The sequence below is a fragment of the Mesoplodon mirus genome (assembly GCF_964341445.2).
Source record: "Mesoplodon mirus genome assembly, chromosome: X".
Lineage (NCBI taxonomy): Eukaryota > Metazoa > Chordata > Mammalia > Artiodactyla > Ziphiidae > Mesoplodon > Mesoplodon mirus.
Window position 1 is genome coordinate 16,197,894 of NC_138981.1, and position 24,840 is coordinate 16,222,733.

Below are 24,840 nucleotides of genomic sequence, written 5' to 3' on the forward strand. Positions count from 1 at the left end.
TGGCCATTTGACCTGTGTGACCTTGCTGAAGTGATTTTGCCTCAGCGAAGCTTCATTTGCCCACTTATTTTGAGGGCAAAAAATAGCTCCCTCCAGAATTGCTGAGAGAATTAAGGACGTAATGTAGGTCCACGGCTTAGTACAATGCTTAGCGTATAGGAGTAAACCAATAGATGGCCGTTCTTTGACCTCCAAAAGGCTGCTCCACAGTCACTACCAAGAGAATGTAATGTCCTTGTCCTTGAAGCTTTTGTCATGGGAGAATAGAGCAAACAGATACCCAGTCCATCTTTTCATTAGTTTTTGAGAACTTTTCTGACATCATGGACTAAACTGCATTGTATTAATATTCTAGTCTTCTAGTTCTATGACAAACAAAAAAAGGCATGAGCACAAAACCCCAAAGTAAAACAAAACAGGGAGAAGCTTATAAAACTAAATATGGAACTCAGCTCTAACAGCTGAATGGAGAAAGGAATTCGAATAATTTAAAAATCACAAGTGGATGTAAAGTGTAAAGAAATGGAAACTTACAGACTATTTAAAACCTGGAATTGCTGACTGTTCAGAAACGACACAGATGGATCAAGAGTGGTGAACAGCCAGAAAGGATTGTAGATGGATCTGCATTGCTTTAGCGGCTCCCTGTGCCACCTGTCTCTGAGGACAGCCAGACAATTTGATATGGAACCAGGCTAACGCTGGCAGCAGATCCAGTGATGGTAACCAGCCTAACAGTAGATCCGTCCACTGGGCTTGCAATGATGAACTATGCCCCAGACGTCTGGTGGCCCTTATTGATTTGGGCATCCTAATGCCCCATTGTGCAGCCAATTAAAATGCTTGAAATGTGAGTTCATGAGTAGTCTCAGTAGATACATCCAAACCTGCCCAATAGCCTTTCATCTCTGGAGAGTGGATTCGATGTCACTGAATCCAGGGTTGCCATGCATCATAGGAAAACAAGACTGTTGCATTGCCGGCCTCCAGAGGGAGTTCCTCTAGGTCATGGTTGAGGCACGTGGATGGGTGGAGAGTGGGGGTGAGGAAAGCCCACACCGTTGCTGCCTGTGTGGTACGTGTCCTGACCACCTGCAAAGATGACCAGAGAGCTGGATGGCCTGTGGGGTCAGGGTGACTCCAACATGACTGGACAGGCTTGTTGGACACACTCAATGATGGCTTGCCCAACGCCAGCAGTTATAATGGCCTGCTCAGTTGAGTCGGGAGGCTTCTTCTCTGCCACCTGGCCCTGAGCCCCTGTACTCTCTCGTCATAGTTCCTTGATCCCGAAACCTCCTTTCCCAATGAGAGAGCCACACTGCTAGCAAAGGAGCACCAGGCTCAGGGTGACCAGGGTCTGCTGGCAGCTGTGCTTTTCTGCTGACGTCCTCTTCCAGTGCACCTGTGATCATAGCAAAGGCTTTAAAGATGGCATTCATGGGTCCAGCCAAAGTGATGATTCTCTCAGCACGGTTCCCTTTGGAGATGTTGATATGTACACCACTCTCCCCACACATCTTCTTAACTGATTCTCTGTTCTTTCTGATGATACTGCCAACTTCCTTTCCATGCATAAAGAGCTATATGGTGAAAGTGACATTCAATCCACTTGCAGTCATACCCTCCATCCGCCCCTGTTGCCTTCTTGACAACCCCTCTTGTTCCTCCTCTGGCCTTCTACCCTTCCCCTTCCCACCCACTCCCCTTTTCTTCTCCAGCCTACAGTTTTTGGCTTTGACCACTACCAGTGACCAATGACTTGACCATTTCAAGTCTAGCTCCTTGGAATACCGCTGGACATAGAGACAGATATTATTACAGGTGTCACACAAAGCACTAAGCATAAAAGGGAAACAACTGATACATTTGATTACGTTTAAATGAAGAACTTTTGTTCAACAAAAGACCCCATTAGGAAAGAGAGAAAACAAGCCGAAGAGCAAGAGAATACATCTGCAACTCCTGTACCCAACAGAGGACTTCTATCTAGAATAGATAAAGAGCTCCTATCCATTAAGAAAGACATAGAAACTCTGTAAAGAAATGAGCAAAAGGCTTGAACATGAGCTGCACAAAAGAGGCTATACAGATGACCAGTAAACATAATGAAATGTGCTCAACCTCCTTACTGAACAGAGAAATGCAAATTCAAAACTCCACTGCCCATTGAGTAGATTGGCAAAAATGAAAACATCTGACATTACCAACTATAACCTAGGATGTGGAGCAACTGGAACTCTCGTACACTGATGATAGGAGTGTCAATTGGTACCCTTTCCCTCAATTTGGGAAAGAGTTTGACATCTGTTGAAGTTGAAGATACTTACACCCACTGCCCCTCCAATGCATACTGTGTAATTCCATTTTTATAGCTTTCAAAAATAGACAGAACAAGTGTATCATTTAGGTATTATACTAGGTGGCAAAAGAATAAAACACTGCAAGGAAGTTATTACCATAAAGTCCAGGAAACTGTTCCCTCTAGAGAGGAAGGAGGAAATTGTAATGGCCCAGGAATGCACAGGGGTCTAGTGGAGGTGTTGACAATGATCTACTTCTTGAGCAGGATGGTAGTTAAAAGAGTATTTGGTCTACAGTAATTCATTATGCTGCATGTTTTTGCTTCATGTACTTCTCCACATGTGTGCTGTATTTCACTGTAAGAAAGTTTTAAAAAAAAACTTTCTCAGAGTGTTTTCTGAGAAACATTGCGTAATGAGGTCTTAATATATGTTACTCACAAAAAGGATTCTATGGTCAAATACATCTCAGCACTGGAATAAGTGAAGACAAACAGGTCTTTAATATGCCAAGGTACATTGTGAAATTCCAAGAAGGATCAAGAGTATACAATAATTTATATGACCATGGAACCCTTTTCCTAAGGGAGATTGTACAGAGCATATACTTAGGAAAAGTAGATGGAAAAAAATCATAGAGCAAGTTTCAGTTTCATGAGCCAGTTGGCCTGATCCAACCAAAGGCTTCAGGAGCTTTATGCAAAGCGTGAAATGCAAAATAGCAAACAAATGAAGTTTTAGGTGGCGCTGAACTGGAGGCTCTCACTATTGCTAAAATCCTCATAATTTCAAGGTCAGATCCCAAACGCTGAAGGGGTTAGCCCATCCCCATCCCCCTCCTCTGTAGTTACGTTTGTTCCAGTTTTCATAGTCACCATGATGTAACTGTGTGTCTGTGGATGGATGGACCAAGTGGTATTTGCTCACTTGTTTTTATGTCGATGTCCATCACAGCTGTTTATAAACAAAATCATTCTGATGGAATCCAACTTCTGCCCCAATGCTGGTGCTACAACCCTGCTCTCACTGGGACACTGGGTCAGTTAGTTTTCACTGTGTAACAAACCACCCCACAGAGACCTAGTGGCTTAAAACAACAACCACAATTTTGTGCTCTGGAAATTTGGACTGGGCTCAGATGGATGAGCCTTCTGCTGGTCTCAACTAGGTGTCACTCACATGTGTCTGCAGGCAACTGCTGGGTCAGCTAGGATGTTGGCTGGCTGTTAGCTGAGGCAGCCATTTGAGTTCCAGCCATGGTTTTCTCTTATTCATCAGGCAGCCCTAGATGGGCTTGTTCACGTGGCAGCTATAACAAGAGTCCTAAGAATAGCAAGAGAGGGATAGCCCCACTGTGCACGTGTTTTTCAAGTCTTTGCTAGCATCACATTTGTTACTGTGCTGTCAGTCACACAATCACATGGCCAAGTCTAGAGTCAGAGTAGAAGGAGACTACCCAAGTGTATGGATACAGAGAGACTTGAACAAACTGGGAGCCATTGCTACATCAATCTGCCACAGGTATTTTGGGCATCATAGCCGTTCATTATCAAAACTATCTCTAAAACTGCACTGACTTAACGGTACCTCTGATACCAGTCGAATTCACTACTGAGTTGTATTTTTAAAAACAGACGTGTTCATCAGCCTATTAAAGGAGTGATCCAAATAGGAAAGCTTGATTAAAATAGAGATCGATTACATTTTCAAAGATATGATGAAATGTAAACGGTTTCCCCTAAGGAAAGTATGCAAGATGATTATTCAAGGAGAAATTTAATTACAACCTAAAAAACACGGGGATTCGCGCAGATACAGATTATCGGTAGATTGTATTTGTTACAGAAACACAAAAACGATGACCTTTCCTTTAGTTTCACTTGTTTTTATTTAACAAACTCTGTTCCTTGGCTTTTTTCAACATGACTGTTTAATTGTTGCAGACTTCAAATTATTATCTAAGCCTGCACATATTAATCCTGTATGTTGGAAGAAAAGAAGCCTGTCATGTGGGGTAATTATGGCTGCAGGGGGCAATAATGAATAGGCAGAATAGACCCAGGCCTGCTTTCTGTTGTCCTCAAGCATTGACAATCGATGGCTATGGCCACGCTGAGTTGGGAAAGGATCACATCTCTAAGTCACAACAGTATTTGGGGGTAATTTCTCAGGAAATGACAAGGATCATTAGGTAACTCCAGATGGTATTACCAGTCTTGATTCCATTTGACCACCTGAGGCCACCATCTTGTAGTGATTTTACACTATCAAGACCACAAGAAAGGTTTGTCACCAAGAATTTTGGACTCTCAGTTCTGTCTTCCATGGCAGAGATCTCCTATTTCTTTGCTTTGGATGACATTGAAGTCTATGGATAATTTAGAATGTGATGAAATCATAGTTTCTAAACTTTTTATTGCTAAGTTGAGATGATGATGGTGATAGAGAGTAGCAGCTCTTGCCAAGTTCTTGACAAGAATCGTATCACTTACTCTTCACAATGCCCTCGTATCTCTATTTGACACCAGGAGATTAACTAACTTGCCCAAGGACCCACAACTTGTAAATGGTGGCAACATAATTTGAACCCAGGTCTAATCTGACTCTGAAGTTCTGCTTTTAACGAGTCAGCCACACACACACACACACACACACCCCTTCTGAGAGCTTGCTAGGTATGTCTGAGCCTCCTCCTCCTCCTCACCTATACTTCTGTTGAGCATTCGCTGTTTGTAGAGTGTACAGAACTGTGCTAGAAATGCAGTATAAAAAATGCCTCTTGTACAGTAGAATATGGGATAAACAACCTTATAAGTAGCTTTCTCTTGGCGGTGGCCTTGGTGGAGAGGGAAAGCAGAAATCATAAGAACCTTGTCAACTGACAAACCTGTTTTTAGGTAGAGGTTTCACACCGTCCACCTCCCTCAACAAATCCCTCTCAGAGAGTTGATAGCAAGCCACACGATGGAACCATTTGACAAGCTAGCACATCTTCACCACCACATCCACCCTCGCACTTTATTGCTTGATGAAATTGTTTGAAGTTAGGAAACCCAAGAGAGACAAGGGAGCATGCTGGATATATCATAGCTGTAACTTTCAGATACCAAATCATTAAGAAATGACCTTGCACATTTACATACGGTTTTGCCTCTGTCTTATGCCAGTTAAAGGCACAGACTCAGGAAACAGACTGCTTGGGATCAACCACAGATCTGCCATTTTACTAGCTGTGTGACCTTGCACAAGTTCCTAAACCTCTCTGAGCCTCACTTTCCTCAGCCGGAAAAAGGAAATGATAATAGTGTTCTTTGCAAAAGAATACTATTTTGCAAAAGAATGCAAAACATGTAGTGCCTTGGCACATAGCAAGTGCTATTTAAATGTTAGCTATTAATACTATTACTCTGTTAAACAGCTTAAATCAGGTATAGGGTTTCATTTTTTTAATTTAAAAATTTTAAAAAGTAATTAAAAAAATTTTTATGTTCTTGGTGGCAGCCAATTATTTTATTTATAAAGATTCATTTAGCATTCAGCGGTTGTACGCTAGGTATATTTTGGAATAAGTTTGTCACTTAGATATTGATTTATGTACATTAAGATCATTCAAACGGCTAATGATTTTCTTTTATTTTTTCTATTTTTTCCTTCAATTTTTTTATTGAAGTATAGTTGATGTACAATATTATGTAAGTTACAGGTATACAACCTAGTAATCACAAATTTAAAGATTATATTCCATTTATAGTTACTACAAAATACTGGTTATATTCTCTGCTGTACAGTACATCCTTGTAGCTTACTTATTTCATACATAATAGTTTGTACCTCCAAATCCCCCACCCCCATATGGCCCCTTCCCCCTTCCCTCTCCCCACTGGTAACCACTAGTTTGTTCTCTCTTTCTGTGAGTCTGTTTCTTTTTTGTTATATTCACTAGTTTCTTTTATTTCTTAGATTCCACATATAAGTGATATCATACAGTATTTATCTTTCTCTGACTTATGTCACTTAGCATAATGCCCTCCATGTACATTCATGTTGTTGCACATGGCAAAATTTCATTCTTTTTTATGGCTGAGTAATATTCCATTGTATATATGCCACATCTTCTTTATCCATTCTCCTGTTGATGGACATTTAGGTTGCTTCCATATCTTGGCAATTGTATATAACACTGCTATGAACATTGGGGTGCATGTATCTTTTCGAATTAGCGTTTTCATTTTTTTCGGATATATACCCAAGAGTGGAATTGCTGGGTCATATGGTAGTTCTATTTTTAGTTTCTTGAGAAGCCTCCATTCTGTTTTCCACAGTAGTTGCACCAATTTACATTCCTACCAACAGTGCACGCCTACCAACAGAGGCTTCCCTTTTCTCCACATCCTCACCAACATTTGTTATTTGTGTTCTTTTTGATGGTAGCCATTCTGACAGGTGTGAGGTAATACCTCATTGTGGTTTTGATTTTCATTTCCCTGATGATTAACTGTGTCAAGCATCTTTTCATATGACTCTTGGCCATCTGCATTTCCTCTTTGGAAAAATGTCTATTCAGTTCTTCTGCCCGTTTTAAAACTAGGTTGTTTGTTTTTTTGATGTTGAGTTGTATGAGCTGCTTATATATTTTGGATATTAACCCTTTATCAGTCATATCATCAGAAAATATTTTCTCTCATTCAGTAGGTTGTCTTTTTGTTTTGCCAATGGTTTCCTTTGCTGTGCAAAAGCTTTTAAGTTTAATTCAGTTCCATTTGTTTATTTTTGCTTTTATTTCCTTTGCTTTGGGAAACATATCCAAAAAAATATTGCTATAATTTATGTCAAACAGTATTCTGCATGTGTTTTCCTCTAGGAGTTTTATAGTATCTGGTCTTACATTTAGATCTTGGATCCATTTTGAATTTATCTTTGTATATGGTGTTAGAGAATGTTCTAATTGCATTCTCTTACATGTAGCTGTCCAGTTTTCCCAGCACCACTTATTGAAGAGACTGTCTTTTCTCCATTGTATTGGTAGATTCTTGCCTCCTTTGTTGTAGATTAATGGACCATAGGAGCCTGGGTTTATTTCTGGGCTTTATATCCTCTTCCAATAATCTATGTGTCTGTTTTTGTGGCAGTGCCATACTGTTTTTTTTTTTTGTCTCTTATAACATTCTTTATTTTTATTTTATTTATCTTTTTGCTTTATAACAAATTTAATCAGTTATACATATACATATGTTCCCATATCCCCTCCCTTTTGCGTCTCCCTCCCACCCTCCCTATCCCACCCCTCCAGGTGGTCACAAAGCACCGAGCTGATCTCCTTGTGCTATGCAGCTGCTTCCCGCTAGCTATCTACCTTACGTTTGGTAGTGTATATATGTCCATGCCGCTCTTTCACTTTGTCACAGCTTACCCTTCCCCCTCCCCATATCCTCAAGTCCATTCTCCAGTAGGTCTGTGTCTTTATTCCTGTCTTACCCCTATGTTCTTCATGACAATTTTTTTTCTTAAATTCCATATATATGTGTCAGCATACAGTATTTGTCTTTCTCTTTCTGACTTACTTCACTCTGTATGACAGGCTCTAGGTCCATCCACCTCATTACAAATAGCTCAATTTCGTTTCTTTTTATGGCTGAGTAATATTCCATTGTATATATGTGCCACATCTTCTTTACTGCCATACTGTTTTGATGACTGTAGCTTTGTAGTGTAGTCTGAAGTCAGAGAGCATGATTCCTCCAGCTCTGTTCTTCTTTCTCAAGATTGTTTAGGCTATTCAGGGTCTTTTGTATTTCCGTACAACTTTTAAAATTATTTCTTCTAGTTTTTTGAAAAACGCCATTGGTATTTTGTTAGGGATTGCATTGAATCTATAGATTGCCTTGGGTAGTGTGGTCATTTTAATAATATTAATTCTTCCAGTCCATGCATATGGTACATCTTCCAACAGTTTGTGTCTTCTTCAATTTCTTTCATCACTGTCTTATAGTTTTCTGAGTACAGGCCTTTTACCTCCTTAGATTTATTCCTAGGTATTTTATTCTTTTTGATGTGATGGTAAATGGGATTGTTTCTTTAATTTCTCTTTCTGGTAGTTCATTGTTGGCATATAGAAATGCAACAGATGTCTGGGTATTAATTTTGTATCCTGCGACTTAATCAAATTCATTGATATGCTCTAGTACTTTTCTGGTAGTGTCTTTAGGATTTTCTATGTATAGTATCCTGTCATCTGCAAACAGTGACAGTTTTACTTCTTCCTTTCCAATTTGGATTGCTTTTATCAGCAATATGCTATTAAACAACCAATGTGTCACTAAAGAAATCAAAGAGGAAATCAGAAAATATCTGGAGACAAATGAAAACAAAAACACAAAGATCCAAAATCTGTGGGACGCAGCAAAAGCAGTTCTAAGAGGGAAGTTTATAGCGATACAAGTTTACCTCAGGAAACAAGAAAAATCTCAAATAAACAACCTAACCTTACACCTAAAGGAATTAAAAAAGAAACGGAACAAACAAAGCCTAAAGTTAGTAGAATGAAAGAAATCATAAAGATCAGAGCAGAAATAAATGAAATAGAGTCTAAAAAGACAAAAGTAAAGATCAATGAAACTACAAGCTGGTTCTTTGAAAAGGTAAACAAAATTGATAAACCTTTACCCAGACTCCTCAAGAAAAAAAGGGAGAGGGCCCAAATCAATAAAATCAGAAATGAAAAAGGAGAAGTTACAACCAACACCACAGAAATACAAAGGACCCTAAGAGACTACTATGAACAAGTATATGCCAATAAAATAGACAACGACGAAGAAATGGACAAATTCTTAGAAATGTACAATCCCCCAAGACGGAACCAGGAAGATATAGAAAATATGAACAGACCAATTACCAGTAATGAAATTAAATTAGTAATTTAAAAACTCCCAAGAAACAAAAGTCCAGGTCCAGATGGCTTCACAGGTGAAATCTACCAAACATTCAGAGAAGTTAACACCTATCCTTCTGAAACTATTCCAAAAAATTGCAGAGGAAGAAATGCTTCCAAATTAATTATCCGAGGCCAACATCACCCTGATACCCAAACCAGACAAAGATATCACAAAAAATGAAAATTACAGGCCAGTATCACTGATGAACTTTGATGCAAAACTCCTCAGCAAAATATTAGCAACCTGAATCCAACAATACCCTAAAAGGATCATATACCATGATCAAGTGGGATTTATCCCAGGGATGCAAGGAATTTTCAATATCTACAAATCAGTCAGTGTGGTACACCACATTAACAAGTTGAAGCACAAAAACTGTATGGTCATCTCCATAGATGCAGAAAAAGCTTTTAACAAAATTCAACATCCATTTATGATGATAAAAAAAAAACTCTCCAGAAACTGGGCATAGAGGGAACATACCTCAACATAATAAAGACCAAATATGACAAACCCACAGCTAACATCATACTCAATGGTGAAAATCTGAAAGCATTTCCTCTAATATCAGGAATAAGACGAGGATGCCCACTCGCGACACTTTTTTAAAAATATAATTTTTTTATTTATTTTATTTTTGGCTGCGTTGGGTCTTCATTGCTGTGTGTGGCCTTTCTCTAGCTGTGGGAGGGGCTACTCTTCGTTGCAGTGCGTGGGCTTCTCATTGCGGTGGCTTCTCTTGTTGTGGAGCATGGGCTCTAGGCGTGCAGGCTTCAGTAGTTGTGGCTTGCGGGCTCTTGAGTGCAGGCTCAGTAGTTGTGGCGCAAGGGCTTAGTTGCTCTGCGGCATGTGGGATCTTCCCAGAGCAGGGCTCTAACCCATGTCCCCTGCATTGGCAGGCAGATTCTTAACCACTGAGCCACCAGGGAAGCCCCTTGACACTTTTATTCAACATAGTAGTATTGGAAGTTCTAGCCATAACAATGAGACAAGAAAAAGAAATTTAAAACTTTTAAATAGAAAAGGCATTTTTTTCTGATTTTAAGAGTAATGCATGTTCATTGTAAAAGTATAGAAAATACAGTCATAAAAAATTGCCTTAAAATTTTCAGTGTTCAATATTTAAATATAGCAAACCAGAACTTAGTGGCTTGAAACAATAATCAATTTTTACTTCATAATTCTGTGGGCTGGCAGGTTGGGCTTAGCGTATCTATGTAGTCTTTTGGAGGCTTGGTTGGGGCTGGATGGTGGAGCATGACCTCACTCACAGCCTGCAGTTGGCAGGCTGTTGGCCATGGCACCTCAGATTTCCTCCACATGACCTATTCATGTGATATTCACCTGCTGGAGAATAAACAGACTGTTCTCCTATTCACATGGTGGTTTCAGGGTTCCAAGTGCAGCAACAAGAGTCTAAGCACAAGAGCCTAAGCATTTTTCAGGCCTCTGCTAGTACCATATCTGCTGATGTCCCATTGGCCAAACAAGCTACATGGCTAAGTAAGCACAAATTCAAGGGGTCAGGACAGAGATTTCGCCTTTTGATCTGAGGAGAGCCAAAGTCACATTCCAAAGGTACAGGCATGCAGAGATAGGAGAAATTTATGGCTATTTTTAGCAATTCACCACAGATAAATACTGTTAAAATTACATATATATAAAATACATGTATGTGTATGTGTGTATTATACATTTACATGTGTTTCACACATACAAATACATGGAAAAATATATGCCCAAACAAAAGTGATCTTATTAAACATTTTGTACCTTTTTTCCCCCCATTGATTACTTCCTAAGGTCATTTTAATGTCCTCATTTTAAGATGTGCATAATATTACATTGTATAGACTTACCATGAAATATTTAACCAAAGTCTCTTGTACGACTTTTAGGTTGTTTCCAGTTTTGCAGTAAACTGAATATGTGGAGTTTTCTACGTTTTTCTCATTAGTTCCTTGGTGTACATATTTTGACCTCTGACATATTGTAAGAATACTCTACTGAAAGATTGCATAGAGAGATAATATTCAAAATACTCAACAACATTGTAGATCCTGACCTTAGCATGGAGCAGGGTCCTGAAGGTAATCCTTTAATTGCTAGATTCGGAGGTCCAGGTCCCAAGGGAGAGGGCCATGCAGGTGGGGTAGCGGGTGCTACTCAAGGTGGTTAGTGGTGGGATAACTGTTATTTACCTTTACAACCATCCTAAATATCAGCCACAGAGAAGTGTGTGGGAATGTCTGTTTCCCATCACCTCTCCAGCTATCGATGTCGTCTGTCTTTTTAATCTTTGCCAATCTGACCCATGATAACAACAAAAATAATACCATCTTTCATATTGAATTTTCCTAATCACAAGTGAGGGCACTTTTTTATGTCTCATCACCATTTGTATTGGGTTGTTATCGTTGCTTTTAATGAATCACCTGTTTACGTCATCGGTCCATTTTTCTTTGAAATGTTACTCTTTTAATCAGAAAGCTAATATTTATTGATGCCTTACAATGTGTCACTATTCTAAGCCCTTAATAGGCATTATCTATTTTAATATTCATCATGACCCTATGAAGTTATTATTATTCCCATTTTAGAGATGTAAAAATAGAGGCAGAGGTGCAGTAATGTGTCCACCAGGATCTTGTTTGTAAGTGCTGAAGCCAGAATTCAAAACCAAGCAGGCAGATCCCATAACTCAGGTTCTTAATCATTCTTATCTATTCTACTGCTCCTGCAGTATTTACTTATAAGAGCTTTTTACATAGGGATATTAATTTTTTAATACATATTGTACATTTTTCCTAGTTTGTCCTTCTACTTTTTACTTTCCTTATTGTGGTGTTTGCTATACAGAAATTTAAAAATCTTATGGACGTGCTTTTCTGTATGAATTTTTCAGCTTGATAGAGGTTTAATTGAGAAATAAAGTTGTAATATATTTAAAGTGTACAAAGTGATGATTTGATATATGTATACATTGTGAAAGGATTCTGACTATTGAGTTAATTAACACGTTCATCACCTCACGTATTTACCTTTTCTTTGGTGAGAACACTTAAGTTCTACTCTCAGCAAATTTCAGTTATACCATACGGTATTATCAACTAGTTACCATGTTATACATTAGATCCTTAGAGCTTCTTCATCTTATAACTGATAGTTGTATACAGTTTAGGAATATTTAATATGGTCAAATATCTCATGCTTTTTTCTTAGTGGATTTTGTCTGTAATATCATTCTCAGATGTTTCCTATCTAAAGGATATAAAAATATTCACATATATTTTCTTCTATATAGAGCTTCAAAATTGCCTGTATTAACAAAATATACATGCTTAGGCCCCAACTCAGACCTGTTGAATCAGAATTTGTACAATGAGAACTAGATGTTTATGCTTTTAAAAAGATACACAAAATTACAGTCCAGAGGACTGCAAATACACACATTTATCTCTTTTTATTTCCCTAAACACATGACATTGAAGAAATAATAAATTAAGAATATATCCACAAAATCAATTCCAGATGGGTTAAAAAGTTAGTTGTGAAATCCCAAACTTCACTTTTAGAACAACACATAGGAGAATATCTGTATTAGTCAGAGTTCTCTAGAGAAATGGAACCAGTAGGATGTGTGTGTGTGTGTGTATATGTAAATACTCTATTGGTGTATGTGTGTGAAATATATACGTGTGTGTGTGTATGTGTATGTATAAGAGAGAGAGAGATTGATTGATTTAGTTATTTTAAGGAATTGACTGACACAATTCTAGGGGTGGGACTGGGAAGTCTAAAATCCCCAGGGCAGGCCAGCAGGCTGGGAATTCTGGCAAGAATCTGTGTTACAGTCTTGAATCTGAAGATGGTTTGGAGACCAAATTCCTTCTTCCTTGAGGAAGCTCAGTCTTTTAAGGCTTTCAGCTGATTGGATAAGGCCCATGCACGCTATGGATGGTAATCTCCTTTATCAAAGTCTACTCATGTAGATGTCAAATCACATTTGTAAAATACCTTCACAGCAATATCTAGACTGGCGTTTGACCAAATAACCGGACACCATAGCCTAGCCAAGTTGAAAAATTAACCATCACAATAGCTTTATGACCCTGTGGTAGGGAAGGATTTTTAAACAAGACACACACATACACACAGGCCTTGATAAATGGTTTGAACAGGGGAAAAATGTTGGGTTTTGCTACCTGTGACTTTCTTCCCCTTCATGTGAGATGCCCCCAAGCAGAGCAGAATCCATATGAGATAATATGCTTCATGGGATTATTACAACTTGCTTCCCTGCCAAAGAGCTCTTTTCTTTCTTTCACTTCTGTGATCCCAGGTAAACACCAAGAGACACAGTACAAGAACATAAAAGAGACAGGTGTGTTTTAATTTAGGTTCCATAAACCTAGATATTATCTGTGGTACCACAATATCCCAAGCCAAAATGCCAAACACTGATGGATTATTGTGACCCTAATTTAAAACAAGCCTGATGTATTTTTTAAAATGCGACCCCAAAACACAGCTCAGCAGACGTGATGTGGAATGTATTATATGCCTAACCAAAAAACAAAACACTACTCGCTACAGTGGACTTGAAAATTATCTTGCTATTAATAGATCTCCCGGATGGTATGATCTCTTGGATTTGATATGTTCAGATTTTGGCAGCTGCTGAGGACTGAAAACAAGGCATTCCATGCATTATTACTTAATAAAGAAACTAGGCCATGAAGTAGCCCTTTGGTCATTTTTTAAAAAAGATTTTGAAGAGCCCAGTTCCATCTTTAATAAGTCCTTGTCGCCAAGTATGTTTGCCACAGCAGCAATGTGATTAGCAGACTCCTTCTCCAGATCTGTGTGAAATTGAGAGCAACTTGGGGTACCCTGTTACTTTCAGCTCTCCATCTGGCACAGACGCCTCAAACACTGTACACCTGCAACAAATATTTGCTGAATCAAGAAGCATCCCTCTCTTTCCTTTTTATTTTGAGGGCCTGACACTGAGCTACTGATTCAAATGTTTAGATTGAGGACCTTGGCGAACATATCTGTTGGACAGAGAACACCATCTTCAAGAGTTTAAGATAACACTGGGGGCTTCCCTGGTGGCGCGGTGGTTAAGAATCCGCCTGCCAATGCAGGGGACACGGGTTCGAGCCCTGGTCCGGGAAGATCCCACATGCTGCGGAGCTACTAAGCCCGTGCGCCACAACTACTGAGCCCACATGCCTAGAGCCCGTGCTCCACAACAAGAGAAACCACCACAATGAGAAGCCCGCCCACAGCAACGAAGAGTAGCCCCCGCTCGCTGCAACTAGAGAAAGCCTGCACGCAGCAATGAAGACCCAACGCAGCCAAAAATAAATAAATAAATAAATTTAAGATAACACTGATCTCTTCTGATATGCTGAAAATATTTTAAAATGTTTAATTGGGTATTGCTGCCCACTCGTCTCTTTAAAAACAAAGTTTAAAAAAAGAGATTACAAGCAAAGAACAAACAAGGAGAAGAAGCTTTAGAGGATTTTAGGGTTTGGGTTTTTTATTTCAAGAAATACTTGTTTTAGGTTGGATTCCCCAGTAGTAGACACTGAAATGAAGGTTCATAAAAACCAGTAAGGAAATGGAACTGGAAAGGGAAGAACTCCAAGGAGGGGTGATACATCAAGCAAAGTCCCCAGGAGGGAAACCTCGCTCAGTCCTGGTCTGGGGATAGTGTAATTCCTCATCAGGGGATGAGGGAGCTGGAGTAGTTATAGGCCCCCAGCCCCCGCCATGATAATCAGTGGATCAGAACTCACTGCACCATAGATTCCCAGGCACTTCTGTACCTCCTTGCATAGACAAAGTGGGTTCTAGCAGCCAGAGGACTTTCCTCCAATAAAGAGATGCAGGCTCCAGCTGGAGGGGGGTGGCGAGTGACAGATGTGCATGAAGATGGTGAAGGCCTCTAAGGGGACATGTGCCGACCTCTGACAGCATCTGCCTCACTGTTAAACAAGGGATAGTTTGTCAAGGTCTCTCCACAAACTCAGAGCAGGCCTAGGGATGAAGGGAAGGAGGGGTACTGTGTCCCTGATGTAAGGTTTGCGGCAAGTCACCATCTTTTCTCCAGTGTCTCCCCTGGATGAGTCAGTAGGAAAGAGGTTAAAGAGGAGTTTGGTTTGAAGACAGAGAGCTCTGTGGTCCTTTCCTCATGGGGCAACCCCACCAATAGATCCCAAAGGCCGGGAGGTGGTGGACAGCGAGCAGGTCTGGAGAACAGAGCAAAAGTCAATCCTGAAGGGGATACTTGGGTCAAAGACAGGAAAATGGGCTCAAGCCAGGGCTTCACTGGGGAGAAGAAGGAAAAGGGGATTGGGGAAAATGCTGGCACTGGAATAACCATTCTTTTAATTATAATATGATTATAAAGTTATATTTAACAGCATATATAATAATGTAATATATGAGTTATTTAAATAACTGTAATACATATTGAATGCACTATCCACATTTCAAGTACTCAATAGCCACATGGGGCTAGCAGCTACTGTATTAGACAGTGTAGCTCTAGAATGTTCCATCATCACAGAAAGTTCTATTGGACAATGCTTACTAGAGCTTACTGAATGGATCAAGGGTCAAGATGTAATGGGCCTCATTCTCATCTCAAACTCTCATTTTCTTTCTTCCCATATTCAGCTTATAAATGTTGCCACTGGGACTTTCCTGAAAATTTTGCAGTAGCTAGTTAAAGGACAGTCATATAAAGATAATTTTTAAACTTGCTGTGTGGAGTTACCTTTGTTAAATGACTTTTGCCTCCTTGGGTCAAACCTGAGTTTTTAGCAGTTAAATGTTAACTCAGATTTAGTATATGCTGAGCTTCCAATGAGCTATTACCACAACCCAACAGTCATCTTCTTCGATTGCTGCTTTCCCTGACCTACTTGTTTGTGTACATTTTAATCTTTACAAGGAAAAGGAACAAAATATGATCTTAAGAGGCAGGAGGCAAGAAGCCACACAGGAGTAGAAAAAGTGGGAGACTGTAACTTGCTCACTCTCTCTTCTGTTCCAGTTTCCACATGGCCAGGGCAGGACAGTTCTGCTTAGCTGCTGGGACAAACTCTTATGAGATCCAGTGACCCAGTCCAATTTGGGCACAGTATTTCCAACAGCATGGGACTGGCTGCTGCTTTTGTTACTATCCAGGAGCACTTTTAAGGTGCAGATTGCCTCCTGGGCCACCAGTCAGAAGTCCACGTTTGAGGAGATCCCGTGTTTTCTTTGATCACCTTTTCTTCCAAAGTTGAGTTCCAGAGTATCTTAATCGGGGCACCCCCAGAAGAAGACCCTGACACAAGGATTCAAGTGCAAGTACTTTGTTTATGGGGTAACTCCAGGAAACACCAGTAGTGTGTGGTGGGGAAGAGGAAGGAAAAAAGAAGGAAGCCTATTAAGATATCCTGTTAAGCAAGTTTCCCAGTGAGAGCTCTGGGAGCCACTGCTTCAGAATTATCCCACTGAAGGGTGAGAAAGCTGGGGCATTTATCCATCATTTCTCATCAGTCATTGGTTGAGGGATGGTGGGGGAGAGGCAGTACAGGGCCTACTGCGTGCATGAGCCGAGAACGCCGTCAGACAAAGAAATAGAGATGCAGGCACGCAGACTGACGTGCAGGGAAATGCCAGCGTGGAAGGATATGGGTGGGGCATTTACAGAGTCTGCTGCACACACTGTAGTTTTAAATGGACAAAATAGACCTAAGACTCTTAATGTCCAGCCCATCCACGTCCTTGTAGGGCTGATCTACTGGCGCAGAGGAGATAATCAATCACTGCCAAATGGAAAAACAAAAGGATCTTTAATGGGCAACTTGACCTCTGGTCAGAACATCCCAGACAGTGGAGAGTGAGGACAGAGCCTTTGGTATTAAATGCCTGTGAATGGAAAGGGCGGGGAAGCAGCGTTCAGGCCTTCGCACTTAGGACGAGGAATAAGTTCTTTTAACCGCTTGTCAGAGCCTACATGCGTGGCTCATGCATTCTGGAATTTCTGAGAGAGCCTCACCAAGTGCTTTCTGCTGAGGCTGATGAAGCCAAGCTGGGGCATCTGCATGCCAGGAATATATGGTTGCATATGTGCCACTGTTTATCTGTTTGCAAAATATGCCATATGTTGACAGCCTGACATATGTTGAGCTATATGGAAGACTAGTCAGAGAGAAAGAAGAGCCAGAGTGTAAGAAAGAGAGGGAGAAGGAGAAATAGGAAAGTGAAAACAAACCCTGGTGACTTTGGCTAGATGGTGAATTCCTTGAGCATGCGGGGTATATCTCGATCACCTTTAATCCCTAGTGCCTGCAGTTTTGCTGGGCACGTAGTAGATGCTTAGTTAGTGCATCCTGAGGATGAAAAGAGCTCATGCAAGGTGCCTAGAACCATGTCTTCTATCATATATGATGCATGGTAGGTGTAGATTGAATTCACCCATGAGAGGATGTTTAGAGCTAGAAAGACTCTTAGAGTTTCATTCTATCACGCTTTTACACATAAAACTGAATCTTGGAGGAGCATGAGAATGATGACAGCCACAGTAGCCTCTGGGCCTGGGTGTTGGAGCTGGTGCTTGTGTCCCGAGGTGTCACCGCCATCTTCTTTGCTGCACTGCTCTTGCTGCTGGTGTCTGGACCCCACGTGTTCCTGCTGTAGCCACCTCTGGTGCCCTTGGGCTTCTCACTGCAAGCCAAGGCCCTGTGCAGCTGGTAAGCTTTTGGGCTGGTGACATACAAAACGATAAAACTCCTGGAAGAAAACGAAGAGAAAAGGCTTCATGACATTGGATTTGGCAATGATTTCTTGGATATGACACCAAAAGCACAGGCAAGAAAAGCCAAAATAGATAAACCGGACAACATAAAACTTAAAAACTTTTGTTCATCAAAGGACACAATCAACAAAGTGGAAAGGCAACCTGCAGAATGAGAAAAAATATTGCAAATCCTATATTTGATAAGGGGTTAATATCTAGAATATACAAAGAACTCGTACAACCCCCCCAAAAAAACAAAAAAATCAAGTAACCCAATTAAAAAATGGGCAAAGGACTTGAATAGACATTTCTTCAAAGATGATATACAGATGGCCAACAAGCATATGAAAAGATGTTCAACATCACTAATCATCAGACAAATGCATATCTAAACCACAATGAGACATCACCTCACACCCGTTAGGACAACTACTATCTAAACACCAGAAAATACAGGTGTTGGTGGGGATGTGGAAAAGTTGGAACCCTTGTGCGCTGTTATCAGGAACGTAAAGCAATGTAACCGCTAAGGAAACACAATGGAGGTTCCTCCAAAAATTAAAAATAGAACCACCATATGATCCAGAAATTGCACTTCTGGATATATCTCCAAAAGAATCGAAACCAGAGCCTCAAAGAGATACCAGTGTCCAACGTTCTCCATTCCTAAATGACGAAACCGAATCCAGAGGTCTCGTGAGCCAATGAATAGAAAATCAGGAGGAGAACACCCAGAGTGCTGACTCCATCCCAACTCTCCTTCCATTCTTGGCTTCAGTTTCGTACAGGCCCACATGCCGGCCCACCTGCAGCCTATCTGCCTTGTCTCCTCCCGTCCATCCTTCCAGTCCCTTGGTCTCCTGTCATCCCTAATGCCCACTGTGCTCCAGCTAAGCTTCTACATCCACTCTTCCCAGGCATAACCTTGCCTCCATTTCCTCTGGGCCTTTGTCCCCTTTGTTTCCCTTTGCCTCCCTTCCCTCCTAATCTAGCTATCAAAATCCCAACCATCTTCTGGGTCAATCCAAATGGCACTTCGGCATGCATCCTTCCCTAGAATACAAGACTGGAAAGAATTTCTCCATCCCCTGTATTTCTATGGCATTCTGTATTCCAGTCAGACCATCTATTAGTTCTGCTTTGTATGATCATTGTTTATGCTCATTTTTCTCTATAAAATTATAATCCACTTGCATGCAGACATTCTTTCATCTTTGACCCTCCTCAGTGCCTATCACAGAAGCTTCAACATAGTAATAATAATCAGTAGCAATTATTGAGTGTTTACTATATGTTAAACACCATGTGAATTGGTCATTTACTTCTCCCAGTAACCCTATGAAGCAAATACCATCATTAGTCTCATTTTACACATGAGGACCCTGAAACACAGAGAGGTTAAGAAACTTGCCTGAGATAACACAGCCGGGGAGTCAGTCTCAGGGGTGCTGATGCCAAAGTTCAAGCTCTTACCTACAGTACTACACTTCCTTCTAAGGACCATCTGAGGATTTGGATTTATTTCACTGTTATCAAATACTGAAAAGATAATTTTTATTTAAAAAATAATTCAATATTGAAATCTATAAGAATAGTTGTCCTGCCAGAAAGAAAGCACAAAATAAAAGGTTAAGATTGCCCAGATTTTCCTCAGTCAAATGTTAAATGAGCTTCATCAAATTATTTAAATGTTTAAAAATCTTCCCTCTATCTAAAGAGCAAAGTGTAAGCCCTCATCCCTGCCACCCAAATGATTTTATGAAGTGTTGTGTTGATTATGAAACCTTTAAAATCCAAGGAAGGATAGACAAAAACATGAGTCATTATTAGTTGGCTTAAATTTTGTGAGACCTCTTGTGGCTTCAGAAGGGCAGGAATCAGGTCAGGAGTCTGCCATTCTTGGGTGGATGTAGGCTTATTATGCTTTAGTATTATCACCTCAAGTGGGATATAGCCAACGACAGCAGTGTCAGCTCTGTGGGAGCCTAAAGGTTAGTATAGGGCTCCTTTTCCTCCCCAAAACCCTGAATCACTAGCTAGTTGAAGAGATCTTAAGGGCAAGGATACATAACCAACCCCTCCTCAGAACAGGGCCTTCTGAAGCATTTGGCCTGAGAAAAAGAAACCTGAGGAGTTACATCACAGTTGGCTAGAGTTACTATTATACTTTGCTTGGAAAACTGACAAGGTGATGGGTTGGCAGGTGGGATACAGATTTGGGTTTACCTGAGAAGCTGTGTGGTGAAGTGCTGAAGCAGCAGACTGAACCCAGACCATCCAGCCATTTAGTAGTTTGGTGACATTAGCTAAGCTATCTAGACTGTCTACGCTGCACTTTCCTCCTGTGTCAAATAGGGAGAACGATCCTCATCTTAAAAGGTTGTTATCATGACTTCATAGCACAGCTCAGATGCCCAAACTTGAGTCACGTACAAATATCACTGTATCCATCAGGGCGACTTCGACAAAGCTTAGTAAAGGGATCTGTTACAAATGTGTGGGCAGGGTTCAAGGAAACCAGCTAAGGGATAGTGCAAGGATCCAAGACTAGCAGTTGTGGGGAGGGTTATCATGCCAGGCCCGAAGGGGGCAAGAGAAGCAAGCATGGGCAGAACTGGGGAGCATATAGAAAAGGCTGCAAGACCGGGGCCCAAGCAAACTGCAGCAACGCCCGCTGGGGAGGAAGCCGGGGACCGAACTAGTACACCAGCCTCACTCTTCTGCTCCCCCATCTCCTGCTGGGGCTCCCCATTGGCTGAACCCAGCCAGAAGCAAGGGCGCCCATGATATGACCAGCCTCCAGGGAGGAGGAGCGAGGAGAGTGGGTGGATAGGGAGGGGCCAATGGAACCAATGCCACTCACCGCCTCTATTAGCATTTTCCCATTTCCCCCTTTAACACAAACCCCCTTTTATTAACTGAAATATAGTTACTTTAAAAAGGCAACTTTTAGGGTTTGTCCTAAGCAGAGATATCTGTGAAACCACAGACTGAATGTGCTGGGTTTTCTCTGTAATAGATACTTTGGGAAGCTCTGCCTCAGTTCAGCATTTGGAACATAGTAAATACTCAATAAGTGATCATCTCTGTTGCTAGAAGTCACAGATGAACGCGCAGGGGAGCACATTGTGTGCATTGAAACTAACTTTTTTTTTTTTTTGGCTGCATTGGGTCTTTGGTGCTGCATGCGGCTTTCTCTAGTTGTGGTGAGCGGGGGCTACTCTTCGTTGTGGTGCGTGAGCTTCTCATTGCGGTGGCTTCTCTTGTTGTGGAGCACGGGCTCTAGGCATGTGGGCTCGGTAGTTGTGGCTTGCGGGCTCTAGAGCGCAGGCTCAGTAGCTGTAGTGTACAGGCTTAGTTGCTCCGCGGCATGTGGGATCTTCCCGGACCAAGGCTCAAACCCGTGTCCCCTGCATTGGCAGGTGGATTCTTAACCACTGCGCCACCAGGGAAGCTCCTGAAACTAACTTTTAAAAACATATGTTACTATCAACAATGCGATCTTTTTCCCAATATATTTGCTAACTGGAGATTGCTAATTTATAGAAAAGATGATAGAAATGAGTTTTGTGTATATGTTTTATAAACGGCCCATGTTAATGAATTTGATTATTTGGCCCATTGGTTTTTCATTAGATTCTTTGGTTTCTCAGGGCAAACAAGTAAATCATCTGGGAATGTTGATATGTTTTTCCTTCCAAACTTGTTGCTGTTTAAGGTCTTATCATAGTGGCTAGAACCTACAGGGCAGTGTTCAAGGACAATGAACAACAATGAACAACAATGGTGATATCAGGACTTCTTTGTTTCTTCCTTGCTTTAATGGAAACACTTGTAGCTCTTTTGTTCATTTATTTGGTAACATTCAACATGATGTTGGCTGTTGGTTTATGAGAGAGATTCTTTATCTTGTTAAGGAAGTGTCCTTATATTCTTGGTTGACTAAATTATTGTCAGGAATGGGCATTATGTCTTATCAAATGCTTCTTACATGTCTATTGAGACCTTACAATCCTGGAATAAATCCTGCTAGATTAAGATGTATAATTCTTTTAGTATATTACTCTTTTTTTTCCTAGAAGAGCTCCATCTTGATGAGACAAAAGGACGGTGTATGTGCCTAAAGTCATTTTCAGGATTTTGAGGAACTAAAAAAAGTGCATAAAATTAAAATGCAAATTACTTATTCTGATAAAGGAAAAATATGTAAAATTGTATATTATACATACAATAATGTTTAAAATAACATTGTATGAGAAGTAACTGTTGTTGTAGGCTCCCAGCAAAATGGGAACATTCCTCAACAGCCCGTAGGCCACTGAGTCTCTCTTTTACCTCCAGCACCTTAGCAGTTTCTCGAAGAATATAGAGACTGAAAAGTTGGAAGATTCTGGATATTGGAAGTTGAATATTCAAGATAGAATTCCAAGCTAAGGTGAACTGGGGTCTTGCAGATCTGCCTATGTAACTGAAACTAGATGCAACTTGAGACTTTTCTCTTTTGTCTTTACTTAGGGTAGGTAAATTTAGCCCAGTATGAGCAAGGACAACTAACTAAGCAAGTGACAAGCCAAAATATAAGTAAGAAAATTAAGCATATGTTGTAACAGTTGTATGTGGGATGGGGGGTGGGGGGGACGTGCATAAATCCCAGCCACCCTCCTGTCCACCTCAGCTCAGTGCTATGTTCACAAGAAACACCACTCCAACAACCCAAACTAACTGAAAAGCTATTTAAATTTTTCGTGTCATATCAACAAAACGTAAAGAAGGAATAGCATTTGTAGCACACAGCCAAGTTCCTCTTCACTTATCTTTCTCCCCAAAGCTCCATTTCCTTACAGCCCCAAATTTGTCCCTCTTTTTCCCGGTGTCTCTCTCCCAGCATCCCTCGGCTTTCTCTGCAACTCAGTCTGACCTGGCGTTTGTCCTCTTTCCCCTCCTAGATCCATTCTTTTTTCTGCCCTTCTCATTGTGAAGCAGTCAAGTTCTTTTTGGTTCAGTGCCTCGCCCATTGCCCCAATCTGCACATTAAGGCCCAAGAACTATCAGGCAAAGGCAGGCCTCTTAGCAGGCAGGATTTTTATTGTGTTTTGTTTTATTTTTCTCTCACACATACAGAAACAAAATTCCAAGGCTGTCCCCAAAGCTCTGCTTACCGGGGACTTGAATTTTCCTCCCCCAGTGAACGTTTCACCATGTTCTACTTTGCCAGTCTAATCTCCCCACTCCCACCAATTCAGTGACAGAACTAATAAACAACGAAGAGGTCGAGAGCAGGGAGACAAAGAGAGTCCTGGGTAGTCCAGGACCTGGGAAAGGAACTCTGTGAGTAACGGGGGGTTGGGTCTGTTGGCAAAATTATGGTCACAAAAAGTGCCGTCTCTTCTACTTGGCCTGGTTCCTCTGAAGCTGAAGTTTCCCCAAAAGTATTATTAAGGCCTCAAGAAAGAGGAACAAGGCGGCATTAAGCTGTCTTTCTGCTTCTTAAAGCTGGAGGTTTTTCAAGGGCCGAGGTGCAGGGAGATAGAGGAGGAGGGTCCTCCCTGCCTTGGGCGTGCGGCCCTTGCCCTCTGCCACCCCCTCAGTCTCTAAAGCCCCCTCCAGCAGAGTGAGGAGCCTGTTTTTAAAGACCAGGCCTACTCTGAGTGAATAACGACTTCGCTTTTTCTCCACCCGGTGCCAATCAGTGACTCATCAGCCATTTTCTAAATGACTATGTTTTCATTCCCCAGTTTCCTTCGTGCTGCGGTATTAGAGAAGATTAAGTGCAGCCCCTAGCTGCCTCCCTCTGCTTTTCTACGTCTTGTTTGAAAGATGGTAATGCCCCCCAAATAGAAGCATTTCATTGAATGCCGATCATTTAGTGACAAATGAAAACACACACACACACACACACCCTGCGATGTTAGCGAAAGCTCCGTCCATCTTCCAGGAGGACATTGGGTGAAAAGAGAAGGAAGTGGAGTCTTGGACTATGAAAAATGCGATATCTCAACTGGACCCCATTCCCTGCCCCCCCCCACGTCACCCCCTATTTCCAGGCCGAGGCCCTTTATCACAGACCCCGACTACACGTTGTACAGCCACCTTCTGCTCCATGCTATTCTCTGCCCAATGTTTGTTTTCCTTTATGAGCCCTTCTGCTCTGTCCCTCCAGCCTGGCACCTTTTCTTGCCCCGACAGTACCCTAGGTAGTTCCCTGTGGTCCTGTCAGCAGCCCCGGGGGAACTTGACTTCTTTGCCAGCCTTTTCTCTTCCTACTCCTACCCCTGCGTGTGGCTCTTTTCAAAATGAGGCTTGTCTTTTGCCCCAAGAGCGGAGAGAGGGTTTGATGGTGCATATAAACCCATCATCATTTCTGAGATAAAGTCAGCCTATCCTGCTGCTGATGGGCCTGTGGTCTTATCTTTACACACACACACACCAGAAGAACCCAATACAGGTTTCCCCACTCTCTGAAAGTAGGGTGTTCTACAAAAACTTTCATAAGCAAAAAATGGCGTAAAGCAAAGAAGCGATTACCTTAGGACACATCTTGCTAAGGGATGCACAAAATAAATCGAGATACAGCACAGGTGCTCACAGACACAGGTGAAAGCCATGGCGGCTGGATGCTGAGATGCTGAGCGCAGTTCCCGGGCAGGAGCTTGGCGGGGCCACTCTCGCCGCTCAGGATGGGCGCTGCCTCTGTAACAGCTGCTTGCAAAACAAACGCTGAGTGCTATTTTCGATTTTCACCTTTCTTCGTAAAAGTGAGAATCCTCTTTGGATTTCTTTTGGTTAGGGAAAACAGGTA

At 41.3% G+C, this 24,840-nt stretch overlaps 1 long non-coding RNA gene and 1 pseudogene across 2 annotated transcripts in view; one reads left to right on the forward strand and one right to left on the reverse strand.

Moving 5' to 3' along the window:
• Positions 1–24,840, forward strand: part of LOC309796035 — a 144,687-nt gene that overhangs the window by 112,004 nt on the left and 7,843 nt on the right. The gene's annotated exons all lie outside the window — the stretch shown is intronic.
• LOC309796931 (poly(rC)-binding protein 2-like) lies at positions 635–23,241 on the reverse strand (annotated as a pseudogene). Its single transcript has 4 exons — positions 23,201–23,241; positions 17,839–18,034; positions 1,022–1,796; positions 635–986 (listed from the first exon to the last, which is right to left on the reverse strand). The product of its transcript is annotated as a poly(rC)-binding protein 2-like (transcript).